Raw genomic sequence first — 15087 nt, 5'->3', positions numbered from 1 at the left:
TTTTTTATTTCTTTATTATTTGGAATTCCTCTCTCTCTCTCTCTCTCTACCATGCGTTCAACAAAATAACTGCTGAATGTTTGTTGATAATTGTTTGATTTGGTCATTGTCGTGACCACATTTCTTTTGGATAAGGCTTCTTGAATGGATCTTATTTTGATTGACAAATTCATTTCCAAATGAAAACAAACGCATGAATAATCAGTTTGAATAATTAGTTTGAATAAAAGGATCTCATAGTATTAAATGGAGACTTCTTTGGAATTTAGGGGCCGACAACTAAAATGATTTCATTTGGGTGGAAATGTATTCATGGTCGCTGCCCAGTTTACTCTTTATCGAAGAGATGGTCTATATAAGCTTCCTTCAAGCTTTCTTATTTGGGCATCAACAGTTTTCCTGAATGTTGTACTGTTGTCTCAGCTCTTGAATTAATCAATCTTTGTGGCATGAATTTAATTATTGAATTGGACTTAAAGCTGATTGTGGAGGATCTAAAGGGTAAGAACATTCCTTGGTGTCTTGATATGTAGTTTTGCTGTATTCGAAGAGCTCACTCGGATATTGTTTGGGAAGTGAAACGTATGCAAAGCGATGGTAACGTGGTGTCTTATGAATTGGCGATTATGGAAGGTAGTCAGAAGCATCTCTTTCTTTTTCGAATTCTGGAGAAGAGCGGTCTTCTAGCGAAGAAAGCTTTTATTTGAAGATTACCTTGCTTTGCCTTCTTTTGGACTTGTAAATTAAGGGACATTCCCTTTTTAAGCTTTTATAATTTTTTTTTTTTTTTTTTTGTTGCCAAGCAAGAAAATAGATATAATTTATTATATAAAAGTGTAAAACTAAATTTAAGGGGCATACCCATAATAGATTACAGAAGAGAACTTTACACAAGACTAGTAGAAGAAATTGATCATTTCTAGAATTTCCTAAACAAACAGAATAACCTTTAAATTCTTCAAACTTCAAGGCTATGAGGTATCAGAATGCTTCTAATATTTTCTTGTAGTTGCTCTTGACTTCATGCTTATTGAGGGTCCAAATCAGAGCAAGACCTTCCCCTTCTTTTGATTCTCCTAATTAGAAAAGAAATTATTCAAAATAATGGTTCTAAAGACAATAAAAAAGTAATCATTAAACTAATCATAGGATATAAGTTTAAAAAAGGCACTTACATTCCATGCTTATTAAACGAGCTGCTCAATTTCATCACTATCAATTGCTCAATGAGCAACATGTTGAACGACGTCTGCGTCATCTACATTGCCTCCCACTTGTTCAGTACTCTGAGTATCTATGACTGGAACTTGAGTATTTATCAAGCTAGTGATACCAGTTCTGTCAGGAAATGACCAATGGACTTTGTACTCTAATGGTTCCAGTTTGCAAAGGAATTTTAACGCAAGTCTTGCTCTTTCCTCACGTTGTTTAGCAGTGCTCTCAACTAGATGCTTGAATATGGAAAGTGGGAGTTGAGAGAGGAAAAAGTGCAACATGTCCGCAAATAGTTGCTCCATGTGTTTGAATAGTCCATCGTTTGATGAGTATGTTTGCTGTGGCCTTTGTCCGATGATCAGTCCACAGATGTTTTGTATTTCACTAACTGCATAATAACCTTCTTCATATGTAAAAAAGGAAGTTCCATCACATTTTTCTTTTATTTGTTCAATAAACCCAAGTGCACAACGTAAGTCCAATCGAGGTTGAGGTTGACACTCAAAACTCCCATCATTAGATTCCTTGGACAAATGTGAATAAAATTTCTTTACCGACGGTTTAATGAATTTCCTATGGAACCAATGACAGGTATTGTCTTATTTATCCACAGATTTTTAGCCACTACAAGGCTATTTTTTTCTTCACTTGTGGAAATCTCTTTCTTTTGAATGAAATAAATGATTTCAAAGGCTTCCTCTAATGTACGGATTAGAGTAGCACTAAGGGAACTTGGTAATGTAACTGTGGCTATTCGGACAAAGATTACCACTGAAAGACAAGATACTTTATTGGTAAATGGCTCTTCAGATTTAGAAGTTTTGGAAAGAACTTGGATGAGATTATCAATTGGGGAACTTCTTTTATATTTCTCCATCCATCTATCAATGTCTACCTCACAGTTTCTCTCTATCCATTCCGCGATATCCATAGGGGCTCTGCCTTCATCATTTCTTTTTTCACCACCAAACAGATTTTGATAATTTGATTGGCAAGGATAAAAGGTATCTTGAGCATCTGATAAAAGAGATAAGCCACTATAGTAATAATCACGTGCACTATGAACAATACCATAAGATCATTGCTCTCTATGGTTTGAAAGAGGATCATGAAACCTTTTCTAAAGATTTTGAAGAATGAAATAATGCGAAGCTTTGACAAAGTTGATAAAACCAAGTAGAAAAACTGTCGAACTTTGACAAAGCTGGTAAAAAATGTAAAACATATGTTTTTCTACCCATTGAAACATCAAATTCTTTGAGTACCAACAAACCTCTAAAAATGGTGACTATACTCCCTACTAGAACAGTGAGAATCTGAGTCACAACCACCATCCGCATTGACCATTTATAGTTTGAAACTCCACACTGAAAGTCCACCTTCTTAAGAACAAATGATCGAAGTGCAGCCTGTAATAGAACTAGTGTAGAAAGCATGCATATAGTTAAGGACATTGGAGAAACAAAGAAGACCAATTCAGGGCTTTGTTTAGAACTAGATTTATAAAATGACTTCAATATATGTATCATACTCTTATTCTCTGAATTTTGAGGATCACTTTTTATAAGTTCATCAACAGGGTTAGAAGAGGAGGAAATAGACATACAATTGCCAAAATCCGAAGCAAACCACAACACTGTGAGCAACAGTAGCATGAGTGACATGATTATGACATGTTCTACTATGAACACGAAGATCACACCAGTGACCATTTGCATACAAACATTCACAACAACAGTAACTACGAATATGCTCAAGGAAAGCATGTTTGAAAGGCGTTCAGAGTCACTCTGACTTCCAAGTGAAGGAAAGAAAACACACATGGAGACACATATTAAGACAGTACCACTAAGCTTGGACAGTTGGTCATGAACAGAAGGCATTGGGGTGGTGAGATCTGTTGGGAGTTTTGAAGCAATTGCAAGAAGAGAGAGTGTAAGGGAATTGAGTGAGAATAATTTACATGGTATCCATGGCTTCCTACGATTCCACGATATATCCATGAAATACATCACACACCATAAATAGAACACATACAAGAGTACCTGCCACTATGTATAGACCAATTATTGGCACTGGGGAAGAATAATTTTGATCATCCAACGTTACATTCAAACAACCTTGTTTCTCCATTTTTCCTTCTTTGGATTCACCAGATTAAGTTTTACTATTCTTCTTCTCCTTAAATATTATTCAGGGTTGGTAGTGAAGAGTATGGATTAAGGTAAAGAATCGATACTTACATTGTTGGATAAGGAATGAATGGATATGGTTTGTACACACTTCCACATCAGAAGCATACAAAATGAGGTCAATCTTTGAGGTCAATACAGCATTATTCATAAAATTTATTGAATGATTGGTCATTTACATTTCTTTGGGTTCAACAAACAATTCTTCTTATCATCTATTTTTCCTAAATTAGAGGTGTTACTGAATTTGTTTTGGTTTGATTCATAAATCAAGACAGAAGCATTAAATTTTATTGATTTTGGTTACTGTTCTTAGTTCTCAAATTAATGGAACCAAAATTTTACTGTTCTCATCAATTTTTTTTTTTTTTACTTTAAACAGCTCCAATTCTAGATTCGTATCAATTACTGGTTCTTAATCAGTTCCTTTTTACTTTAAAAAGGAATTAATTTACTCTCTTTCTTTAAGCTTTCTCTTTGCTTGGTAAGTTTCTCTATTCACTATATTTTTAGTATTAACTACCCTAATTATTTATTAATGTCTAAAGTTTTTCTTTTTCTTTTCCTTTTGAAGTGGCATTGCCTATACAAATATTAATTTCTATGCTATTTCATCGGGAAATTCCCAAAAGGTAAAAGAAAAAATTGAAAAATTCCCAAAACAGAAGACCATTCATTTTTATTTCAAAAAACAATAAATATTTATTGTAAAGCCCTCTAGTCCACCAACGAATTGTTCTTGGTCGGTATCCAGTACCAGCAACATACAGACATCAAATGACCATTGGATTTTGTTTCTCGACAGGCCTTTTGTTACATGGCATCAAATTCTAAACCACAAATAGATTAAGAGTTTGGCCAGAGCAATCAAATGGTAAGGCATCTGAAGATTGTTGATATTAGGGGAGGATAATAATGCCATTGTCAACACCACAACGTGAAAATGGAAACACAAAATAGGATGATTGTCATTCATAACCACTGTTAGCATATATAGATTCACTGGTGAGAACCACCACCAACTCACATCAGCGCGCCTAATTAAATTTAAAGAAAGAAAATAGGAGGTAATTCAGTCATTCCTCTGAAGAAAAAGTAGCACAGGCCTCACGTAAGTGAACCCCTTGATGTTGGTGTTGCTGGCAGTTGGGCTTGAGGCAGGAGAATCTAACAGTGACATGTTCGTAAATCATGGCTTATAAAAAGATGAGGTTATATAACTCATTTAAATTATTCTCTCAGAGAAGACCTAGGTCAAGGGAGCATGTCATCAGTTTGAAAACAAAATGGACATCTCTACTATGTGCTACAGCCTACAGGTACTAACCAAAAAACAAAAAAGATCCGCCACTCACAAAGAGATCTTCAAAATGCTTCAAGAAATAAGATTGAAACAAAACCACAACTTACTAGCTAGATCATAATTTCTAATAATAAAAAATTAAATAATAATAATAATAATTGTTGTTTGTAGTCCAAGTTTAACCAGTAGTAATCACTCTCACAAAAACAACATCAACAAATTCTACCTTTACATTAAATTTTTTGCTTTACCGATCTAATAAATGTTTTTCGATCCCAAGATGGAATCGTTGGAGAAGAATGCAGCAATAGAATTCGAAGCAGCAGAGAAGCTCATCTTAAAACGGGATTCCGTAGCATTGGTAGAAGCAAGAGAATGTACAATATTTGATAGCGATCAACAAGAAGGAGATCGATGCTTAAGTGCTGTCGATGAGATCCAACAATTGATGGAGTCTGTTATTGTATCCACTACTGATCCTAGGAAGATCAACAGTTCTGAATTACAGATCGCAATGGCTGGGGGCTCCAAGATGAATTCTGTAAAATACTGATCACTCACACCAATCAAATTGAAACGGATGTGCTTATATATCCCAATTCTTCAACGAAAGCTCCTCAAACATGGAACCACTCCACTTCTTGATCAATATAAAAGGTCCAAAGCATGTCAGCATTACGAGATTAGATTGCGCATGCTTATATATAACAAAGAAATGAACTGAAGATGATTTTCATAAACAGCTTTGATAATCTAAGAAATTTATTATGATGCAATGTCACAATAAAAAGATGTATTAGTGACTTACGAGTTATTCCCCAAAGAAGAACTTCCAAATAAGTTTCTAAAGAATAATCCAAAGTAAAAAACAAAAAACAAAAAAGTATCGAATTAGAAAGAAGATAATTAACCATATGAAGATAGAAACTATAAAGAAGCCAGAATTTAAAGGAGTATTCTTACACATTCCGCTGTTGACAACCAACTGCCCCCGAGTTTCCTACTGAGAAGTTGTTGTAGGAAAGATCACTGTATGCCAACATTGTAATACAAAAAGTCATCTTCTTGACTCAGCTAAGATTAAGTAATTTGAAGAGCAGTGTAGCATTCAATGGTGTGTACTGAAAAACATGCATGCATTCCTTATAATTAATGATAAAAGTAAAAAATTCAATAAGAATTTGGTTCATCCCACACGTACACTGCACATAATGGGCACCGTCCCTTTATTTTTTTATATATACTTATATGTAACTCTTGGGGGTCAGGCTATTTTATATAATGTGATTTTGACACTTAAAAGCATGATTTTAGTTCAGAATGATCAATTTGTAGAATCGTAACAAATGTAAGATCACAAGTGTTGTTTCCACCCAATTGAAAACTGCACATTACGTGGGAAATTGCTCATGGAGAAACAGGGAAGCAATTTAAACCAGTGGATAATCTACTACACATTACATGGGAATTTGCTCATGGAAAAATAGGGAACCAAACCTATTGCATCATAGCTTGAACTAGCATCACATGGAAATTTCTAAACTGTTGCTGCACACAGAAGGAAACATATTATAGAAAATCAAGAATTTTTATGCATATATATTCAAGAAAATAGGAACTTTTTAAGTACCTGCCAGGTCCAGGCTTTTGACTTGCAAAAGTTACATTGGGATACAAAATCAAAACCATCCTACTATACTATCGTCATAACTACCAAAGCAATATGTTGCTATACTATTGCTCATAATAGAAATTTATCAAAGAAATGAATGTAACCCATCATTTTCAAGTCTGTTGCTATACTATTGTTTGGTTATCTCTTAAAGATAAAAAAAACAAAGATATAATGTGAATAACTTGGTCTGTAACGAGAGAAGGTGTTTAAACTAATAGAGATTAGTGTTACACACCAACAGAAAAATTGAAGTCTTCTCTGAAAATTTCAATGTTGAAATTGAAATCTCAATGAAAACAGAGAAATCAACAAGATCAATTTTGTGCTTAAGAGACAGATCCGAAATAAGATTTAGGGTTTTGTCAAGATCGATTTAGGATTTGAGAGACAAATCCGAAATTAGATTTAGGATTTTGTGAATGAAATCGAAAAGATCGAGTTAGGGTTGTGTGAAGATTGAAGATGGAATGTCAAAATGGAAGATCAAACCTACTCGAGCTCTTATGGTTCTTCCATTTTTCGTTTCTGTGAAAATGAGAGCCCGAATGTGACGATCGAAGATGGAAGATGAAGAAGGGAGACTGCTCAGGCTCTTACGGTTCAGCCATCTTCTTCGTTCCTGTTAGAATGAGGATCCAAAGAATGTTTCTCTTTCGATGTTCATCTATTAAAACGGCTTTTAACATTGAGATGAGATCGAGTGGTTGAGGGATCAACTGAGAGAGTGACTGAGAGGTCGATCGAAGGAGCGACTGAGAGAGAGAGATGAGATTGAGTGGTTGAGGGATCGACCGTGAGAGAGAGAGTGAGAGAGAGAGACAGAGAGAGTGGCTCGTTGAGACGGAAAATGCGACATTTAAAACACGATTAAAACGGCTTTAATAGGTAAAACGGTTTAAACCCGTTTTTAATTTGAAACGGATAAAATCCGTTTTATAATTTGGTTCCAGATTCACTATTTTCTTGTAGTGAATTACAGTTTTCGTAATTAAAACATTTTGGTTGAAGTGAGAAATTTTTTTCCTATTCTATAAAATAGTTAAGAAAAAGTTCTGTTTTTTAAGAGAGTAAATTTTTCCCCCACTTTACAAAAAAAATTTAATTCCGTAAATGGTAATTTACTGTTTTCAAAATTAAAATGACTAGTCTACTGTTTTGGTTTTTTGCAAATTTCATTGCATGATTTGGTAAAACAGCCTCAATTAATATATCTTTTCCATCAATAATAAATATCACCTATTGTAAATAAAAATATAAAAAAAATAGAGATTAATTTTAGTTATGCCCTTAATTAATTTTTGTGATAAATATTTTGTTGGAACAAGGTCATAAAGATGCTTCATAACCTTCTAGAGTTGATGAGAAGAAATGGGACATTAAACTGTCTACATATATGATTGGAACGTAAGAAGTCCATGTGCCTAAACATAGTCTTGATCAGGTTGGTGGTTTAAATTGTTGTTGAATTTGTTTAAACTACACAATTGTGATCTCATAGCTTTCCTTGTTTCTGTCTCTTTTTTCCTATTAAATTTTTGAAGCCCCATCATATTTTCTCCAATCTCTAAAGGATGCTACCTTTTGGCATCAATGCGTATATGATAGCTTTATTTATTTTTGAAATTTTTGTATAAATGTGTATAAAGCAGAACCTTTTGTTTTGGATTGAGCTGAAAGAAACTTCTAAATCCATCAAAAGTGATTTACAAATTATTGACAAAAATTGATAAAAAATCGATGGTCTACATTCTAAATCACTTTTAATGGGGTTAGAAATTTCAGATTGGACTGATTTTTTTTTTCGGATGATCTTCCCATCATAGAGATCATCATCACAAAAAATCAGCTCAATCCGAAATTTCTAACCCATATTTTGAAAATTTATTAATGTTACATTGTTTTTACATATGTTTTCTCATATGTCCGTTTCTATATTTAGATCAGGTGTCTATGTGGCACTTTATTATTGGACTTTAAAATTTCTTGTACCTTATTTAATTAAAAATAAAAAATAAAAAATCAGCGTACCTTCTTTCTCTTCTTTGTCAAGACCCACATCTCTTACCTTCACTTCTCTTCTCTGCCAAAATCCCAAAGCCCTCAAAAAATGGGGTTACAAGAATCCTTTGAACTGTATTGGAGGAGGGAGAGTTCACCAAACAATCATACCAAGAATTGGTGTTTAGTTTTAGGAGATTTTCAAATTCCAGAATATCAATCAAATATCCTCTCTTATTCTTCAGTTTTCTCGGTAGAAAATCCTTGAATTTTTTATCTAAATAAAATCTCATCATCTTGAACTTTAAAAATTCTCTCTTATTCTTTAGGTTTGAAGATTAAAATAGATTAATTTAAGTTAAATAAATAAACTTTGAAAATTGGATTTTGTATCAAAATTCCCTTAAAAATTTATTTTTTATCAAAATACTCACAGATTCCAATTTCCAAAGTGCATTTATTGTACTTTCTCACAGCTTGGTTAGTAGCTCAAGAAAGTTTAAAGTCCAATATACTTGTGCCACGTAGACATTAAATCTAAGTATCTAAGAGTGGAACTTGAGTATTTATCAAAAACTAGCAAATGAAAACAAATGCTTGAAGTTTCAGTCAGAATAAAAGGATCTCATAATATTAAATGGAGACTTCTTTGGAATTTAGCGGCCGACAACTAAAATGATTACATTTGGGTGAAAATGTATTCATGGTCGACTGCCCAGTGGACTCTTTATGAACGAGATGGTCTATATAAGACTACCTTCAAGCATTCTTATTTGGGCACCAACAGTTTTCCTGAATGTTGTACTGTGGTCTCAGCTCTTGAATTAATCAATCTTTGTGGCATAAATTTAATTATTGAATTGGACTTAAAGCTGATTGTGGAGAGTCTAAAGGGTAAGAACATTCCTTGGTGTCTAATGAATTGGGGATTATGGAGGGAAGTCAGAAAAGTCTCTGTCTTTGCCTTCTTTTGGACTTGTAAATTAAGGGCTTCCCCTTTCTTACTTTATATTTTTTTTGTTGCTAAGCAAGAAAATAGATATAATTTATAATATAAATTTGTAAAACTAATTATAACAGATTACAGCAGAGATCTTTACACAAGACTAGAAGAAGAAATTGAACATTTCTAGAATTTTCTAAACAAGCAGAATAACTTTTTAAATTCTTCAAGCTTCAAGGCGATGAGGTATCAGAATGCTTCTAATATTTTCTTGAAGTTGCTCTTGACTTCATGCTTATTGGAGAGTTCAAATCAGAGCAAGACCTTCCCCTTCTTTTGATTCTCCTAATTAAAAAAGAAATTATTCAAAATAATGGTTCTAAAGACAATAAAAAAAACTAATCATTAAACTAATCATAGGATATAAGTTTAAAAAAGGTACTTACATTCCATGCTTATTAAACGAGCTCCTCAATTTCATCACTATCATTGCTCGACGAGCCATGTTGAACGACATCTGCATCATCTACATTGCCTCCCACTTGTTCGGTACTTTGAGTAACTAAGACTGGAACTTGAGTATTTATCAAGCTCGTGATACCAGTTCTGTCAGGAAATGACCAATGGACTTTGTACTCTAATGGTTCCAGTTTGCAAAGGAATTTTAACACAAGTCTTGCTCTTTCCTCACGTTGTTTAACAGTGCTCTCAACAAGATGCTTGAATATGGAAAGTGGGAGTTGAGAGAGGAAAAAGTGTAACATGTCCACAAATAGTTGCTCCATGTGTTTGAATAGTCCGTCGATTGATGAGTATGTTTGCTGTGGCCTTTGTCTGATGATCAATTCACAGACGTTTTGTATTTCACTAACTGCATAAGAACCTTCTTCAAATGTCCAAAGGAAGTTCCATGACATCTTTCTTTTAATTCTTCAATAAACCCAAGTGCACAACGTAAGTCCAATTGAGGTTTAGGTTGACACTCAAAACACCCATCATTAGATTCCTTAGACAAATGTGAACAAAATTTATCTACCGACGGTTTAAATGAATTTCCTATGGAACCAATGACAGGTATTGTTCTTATTTATCCACAGACTTTTAGCCACTACAAGGCTATTTTTTCTTCACTCGTGGAAATCTCTTTCTTTTGAATGAAATAAATTATTTCAAAGGCTTCCTCTAATGTGCGGATTAGAGTAGCACTAAGGGAACTTGGTAATGCAACTGTGGCTATTCGGACAAATATTACCACTGACAGACAAGATACTTTATTGGTAAATGGCACTTCAGATTTAGCAGTTTTGGAAAGAACTTGGATGAGATTATCAATTGGGGAACTCCTTTTATATTTCTCCATCCATCTATCAATGTCTACCTCACAGTCTCTCTCTATCCATTCTGCGATAGACATATGGGCTCTGCCTTCATCATTTCTTTTTTCACCAAAGCAGATTTTGATCATTTGATTGGCACAGATGAAAGGTATCTTGAGCATCTGATATAAGAGAAAAGCCAGTAGGGACATGATCACGTGCACTATGAACAATACCATAAGAACATTCCTCTCAATGGTTTGAAAGAGGATCATGAAACCTATTCTAAAGATTTTGAAGAATGAAATAATGCGAGGCTTTGATAAAGTTGATAAAACCCAAGTAGAAAAAATGTGAAACTTTGACAAAGCTGATAAAACTTCTAAAGCACTCGTTTTACTACCAATTGCAATATCAGATTCTATGAGAAACAGACACCCTCTAAATATGTTGGTTATACTCCCTACTAAAACAGTGAGAATCTGAGTCACAACCACCATCAACATTGACCATTTATAGTCAGAAACTCCACATCGAAACTCCACCTTCTTAAGAACAAATGATCGAAGTATAACCTGTAATAGAACTAGTGTAGAAAGTGTAGAAACCATGCACACAGTTAAGCACATAGGAGAACCTATGAGGACCAATTCCGGGCTTCGTTTAGAACTAGATGTATAAAATGACTTCAATATATGTATCATACTCTTATTCTCTGAACTTTGAGGATCTCCTTTTATAAGTTCATCAACGGGGTTAGAAGAGGAGGAAGTAGACATAGCATTGCCAAAATCCGAAGCAGACCACAACACTGCAGACAACAGTAGCATGAATGACATGATTATGACATGTTCTACTATGAACAAGAAGATCACTCCTGTGACCATTTGCATGCAAACATTCACAACAACAGTTACTACGAAGATGCTCAAGGAAAGCATGTTTGAAAGGCGTTCAGAGTCACTCTGACTTCCAAGTGAAGGAAAGAAAACACACATAGAGACACATATTAAGACAGTGCCACTAACCTTGGACAGTTGGTCATGAACAGAAGGCATTGGGGTGGTGAGATCTGTTGGGAGTTTTGAAGCAATTGCAAGAAGAGAGAGCGTAAGGGAGTTGAGTGAGAATAACTTACATGGTGTCCATGGCTTCCTACGACATAATCCATGAAATACATCATATACCATAAACAGAACACATACAAAAGTACCTGCCGCTATGTATAGGCCAATTATTGGCATTGGGGATGAATACCTTTGATCATCCAACGTTACATTCAAACAACCTCTTTTCTTCCATTTTTTCCTTCTTTGGATTCACCAGATTAAGTTTTGCTATACTTCTTCTCCTCAAATATAATTCAGGGTTGGTAGTGAAGAGTAAGGGTTAGGGTAAGGAATCAATACTTACATTGTTGGGTAAGGAAAGTAGCTTGTTTTTCTTCTTTGTTCTTTGTTCTTTTTCTTTTCAAGACCAAGAACCAAATTGGATTCTTGAGAAATATATATAACTGTTCCTATCGTAAAAATACCAACGTTACAAATTTAAAAATTGCAAATCAATCTTAAGGATTTGAGATGTCCAAGAAGAGGATGTGTCAACTCAATCTTGAAAAGGGCCAAAACAATTTGAGTCGTTGGAGTCATCTAATATCGGCTGAGTTAAACTGCGCGTTTAGCTGGTTTAATTTTATATAATGTTACATGTTAATTAATATTTAAATCATCCACCTCATTTTCTGAGACTGTGGAGTGTGGTAGGACATTAGGTTAGTCCTCATCAAAGAATCTGCCTCATGTATATTTGGAACGTCTTTTTCTGTGTTACAACTTCCTCGTGATCCATTTTTATTGATAATTCTTGACTATGAACTTAATTTGATTTATAGTTGGTCATCTATATGGTTAGCAAACTCTTCTCTTTAACATGGGATCCAAACATATCTACATCTTATACAACTGAAATTAATTGGAATCCAAAATTGCTTGGTAAGTTTCTCTATTCACTATATTTTTAATATTAACTACCCAAATTATTTTTTAATATCTAAAGTTTTCCTTTTTCTTTTCCTTTCGAAGTGGCATTGCCTATATACTTTGTTATTTCATGGGAAAATTCACAAAAAGGTAAGAGAAAAAATTGAAAAATTCCCAATCTTTCATTTTATTTCAAAAAATGATAAATTATGGGTTTTGTAATTAAAACATTTTGGTTAAAGTAAGAAATTTTTTCCTATTCTATAAAATAGTTTTAAAAAAAATTTATGTTTTCTAAAACACTAATTCTTTTTCCCCACTTTACTAAAAAAATTCAATTCCAAAAACAGTAATTTACTGTTTTCGAAATTAAAATGAATAGTCTACTGTTTTGGGGTTTTTGCAAATTTTCAGTGCATAATTTGGTAAAACAGTCTTAATTAATATTTTTTTCTTTTCCATCAATAATAAATATCACCTATTGTAAATAAAAAATATATAAAAATAGAGATTAATTTTAGTTGTGCCCTTAATTAATTTTTGTGGTAAATATTTTGATGGAACAATGTCTTGAAGATGCTTCATAGCCTTCTAGAGGTGATGAGAAGAAAGGGGACATTAAACTGTCCACATATATGATTGGAACGTAAGAAGTCCAAGTGCCTAAACATAGTAGGTTGGTGTGATCTCATAATTGTGATCTCATAGCTTTCCTTGTTTATGTCTCTTTTCCTCTTAACCTATAGTGTGTTGGTGTTATGCACATTTTCTTTTCCTATTAAATTTCTGAAGCTCCATTATATTTTCTCCAATCGCTAAAGGATGCTACCTTTTGGTATTAATGCATATATGACAGCTTTATTTATTTTTGAGATCTTTGTATAAGTGTGTATAAAATAGAACCTTATGTTATACAAATTGATAATGTGTGTGTGTATATATATAATTGGCTCTATATGTAATCCTTTCTTATTTATATATATATGGAAATGTTCAGCAACAAACATTTTGGCAAAACATTTTTCAAAATATGGGTTAGAGGTTTTGGAATGGGCTGATTTTTGGTGAGGATGATCTCTACGGTGAGGAGATCATCATCACCAAAAATCAGCCAATTCCAAAGCTTCTAATCCCATCAAAAATGATTTACAAAAAATGGACGGTCCACGATTTTTCAATTTGTAAACTGGGGCTAGAAGTTTTGGAATGAGCTGATTTTTGGTGAGGATGATCTCTACACCATAGAGATCATCCTCACCAAAAATCAGCCCATTCCAAAACCTCTAACCCATGTTTTGAAAAATGTTTTGCCAAAATGTTTGTTGCTGAACGGGACCCTATATATATATATATATATATGGAAATGTTCAGCACCCTAAGTTTTACCACACACTTTAACAAACGTTTTTTGTCCTACATGGGTTAGAAGTTTTGGAATGGGCTGATTTTTGGTGAGGATGATCTCTATGATTAGAAGATCATCCTCCCCAAAAATCAGCCCATTCCGAAATATTTAGCCCCATGTTTACACGTTGAAAAATCGTGGACCGTCCATTTTTTGTAAACCATTTCTGATGGGGTTAGAAGTTTTGGAATGAGCTGATTTTTGGTGAGGATGATCTCCTCACCATAGAGATCATCCTCACCAAAAATCAGCTCATTCCGAAACTTCTAACTCATGTAAGACAAAACGCGTTTGTTAAAGTGTGTGGTAAAACTAAGGATGGCGAACGGGACCCTATATATATATATATATATATATAGGGTCCCGTTCAGCAACAAACATTTTGGCAAAACATTTTTCAAAACATGGGTTAGAGGTTTTGGAATGGGCTGATTTTTGGTGTGGATGATCTCTACGGTGAGGAGATCATCCTCACCAAAAATCTGCCCATTCCAAAACTTCTAGCCCCAGTTTAGAAGTTGAAAAATCGTGGACCGTCCATATTTTGTAAATCATTTTTGATGGGTTTAGAAGTTTTGGAATGGGCAGATTTTTGGTGATGATGATCTCCTTACCGTAGAGATCATCCTCACCAAAAATCAGCCCATTCCAAAACCTCTAACTCATGTTTTGAAAAATGTTTTGCCAAAATGTTTGTCATAATGTTTGTTGCTGAACATTTCCCATATATATATATATGGAAATGTTCATCACCCAAAATTTTGGCCAACAATTTGCCCAACATGTTTTGTCTTATATGGGTTAGAAGTTTTGGAATGGGTTGATTTTTGGTGAGGATGATCTCTATGGTGAGGAGATCATCATCACCAAAAATCTGCCCATTCCAAAACCTCTAACCCATGTTTTGAAAAATGTTTTGCCAAAATGTTGGTTGCTGAACGGGACCCTATATATATATATATGGGTCCCGTTCGCCACCCTTAGTTTTACCACACACTTTAACAAACGCGTTTTGTCTTACATGGGTTAGAAGTTTCGGAATGAGCTGATTTTTGGTGAGG

The 15087-nt window shown here is 34.0% G+C and overlaps 1 long non-coding RNA gene across 1 annotated transcript; it reads right to left on the bottom strand.

Moving 5' to 3' along the window:
* Window positions 1-5569: 5569 nt before the first annotated feature.
* On the bottom strand, window positions 5570-7219 carry LOC147381994 (uncharacterized). Its single transcript, XR_015174218.1, has 3 exons — window positions 6879-7219; window positions 6208-6258; window positions 5570-5739 (listed from the first exon to the last, which is right to left on the bottom strand). It is a non-coding gene; the product is annotated as an uncharacterized LOC147381994 (long non-coding RNA).
* Between the last annotated feature and the right edge of the window lie 7868 nt (window positions 7220-15087).

This window comes from Akebia trifoliata, unplaced genomic scaffold, assembly GCF_017979445.1.
Source record: "Akebia trifoliata isolate Shusen 1 unplaced genomic scaffold, ASM1797944v1 Contig00093, whole genome shotgun sequence".
In the NCBI taxonomy this organism is placed as follows: Eukaryota; Viridiplantae; Streptophyta; class Magnoliopsida; order Ranunculales; family Lardizabalaceae; genus Akebia; species Akebia trifoliata.
This window is presented reverse-complemented; position numbering and strand designations above follow the sequence as displayed.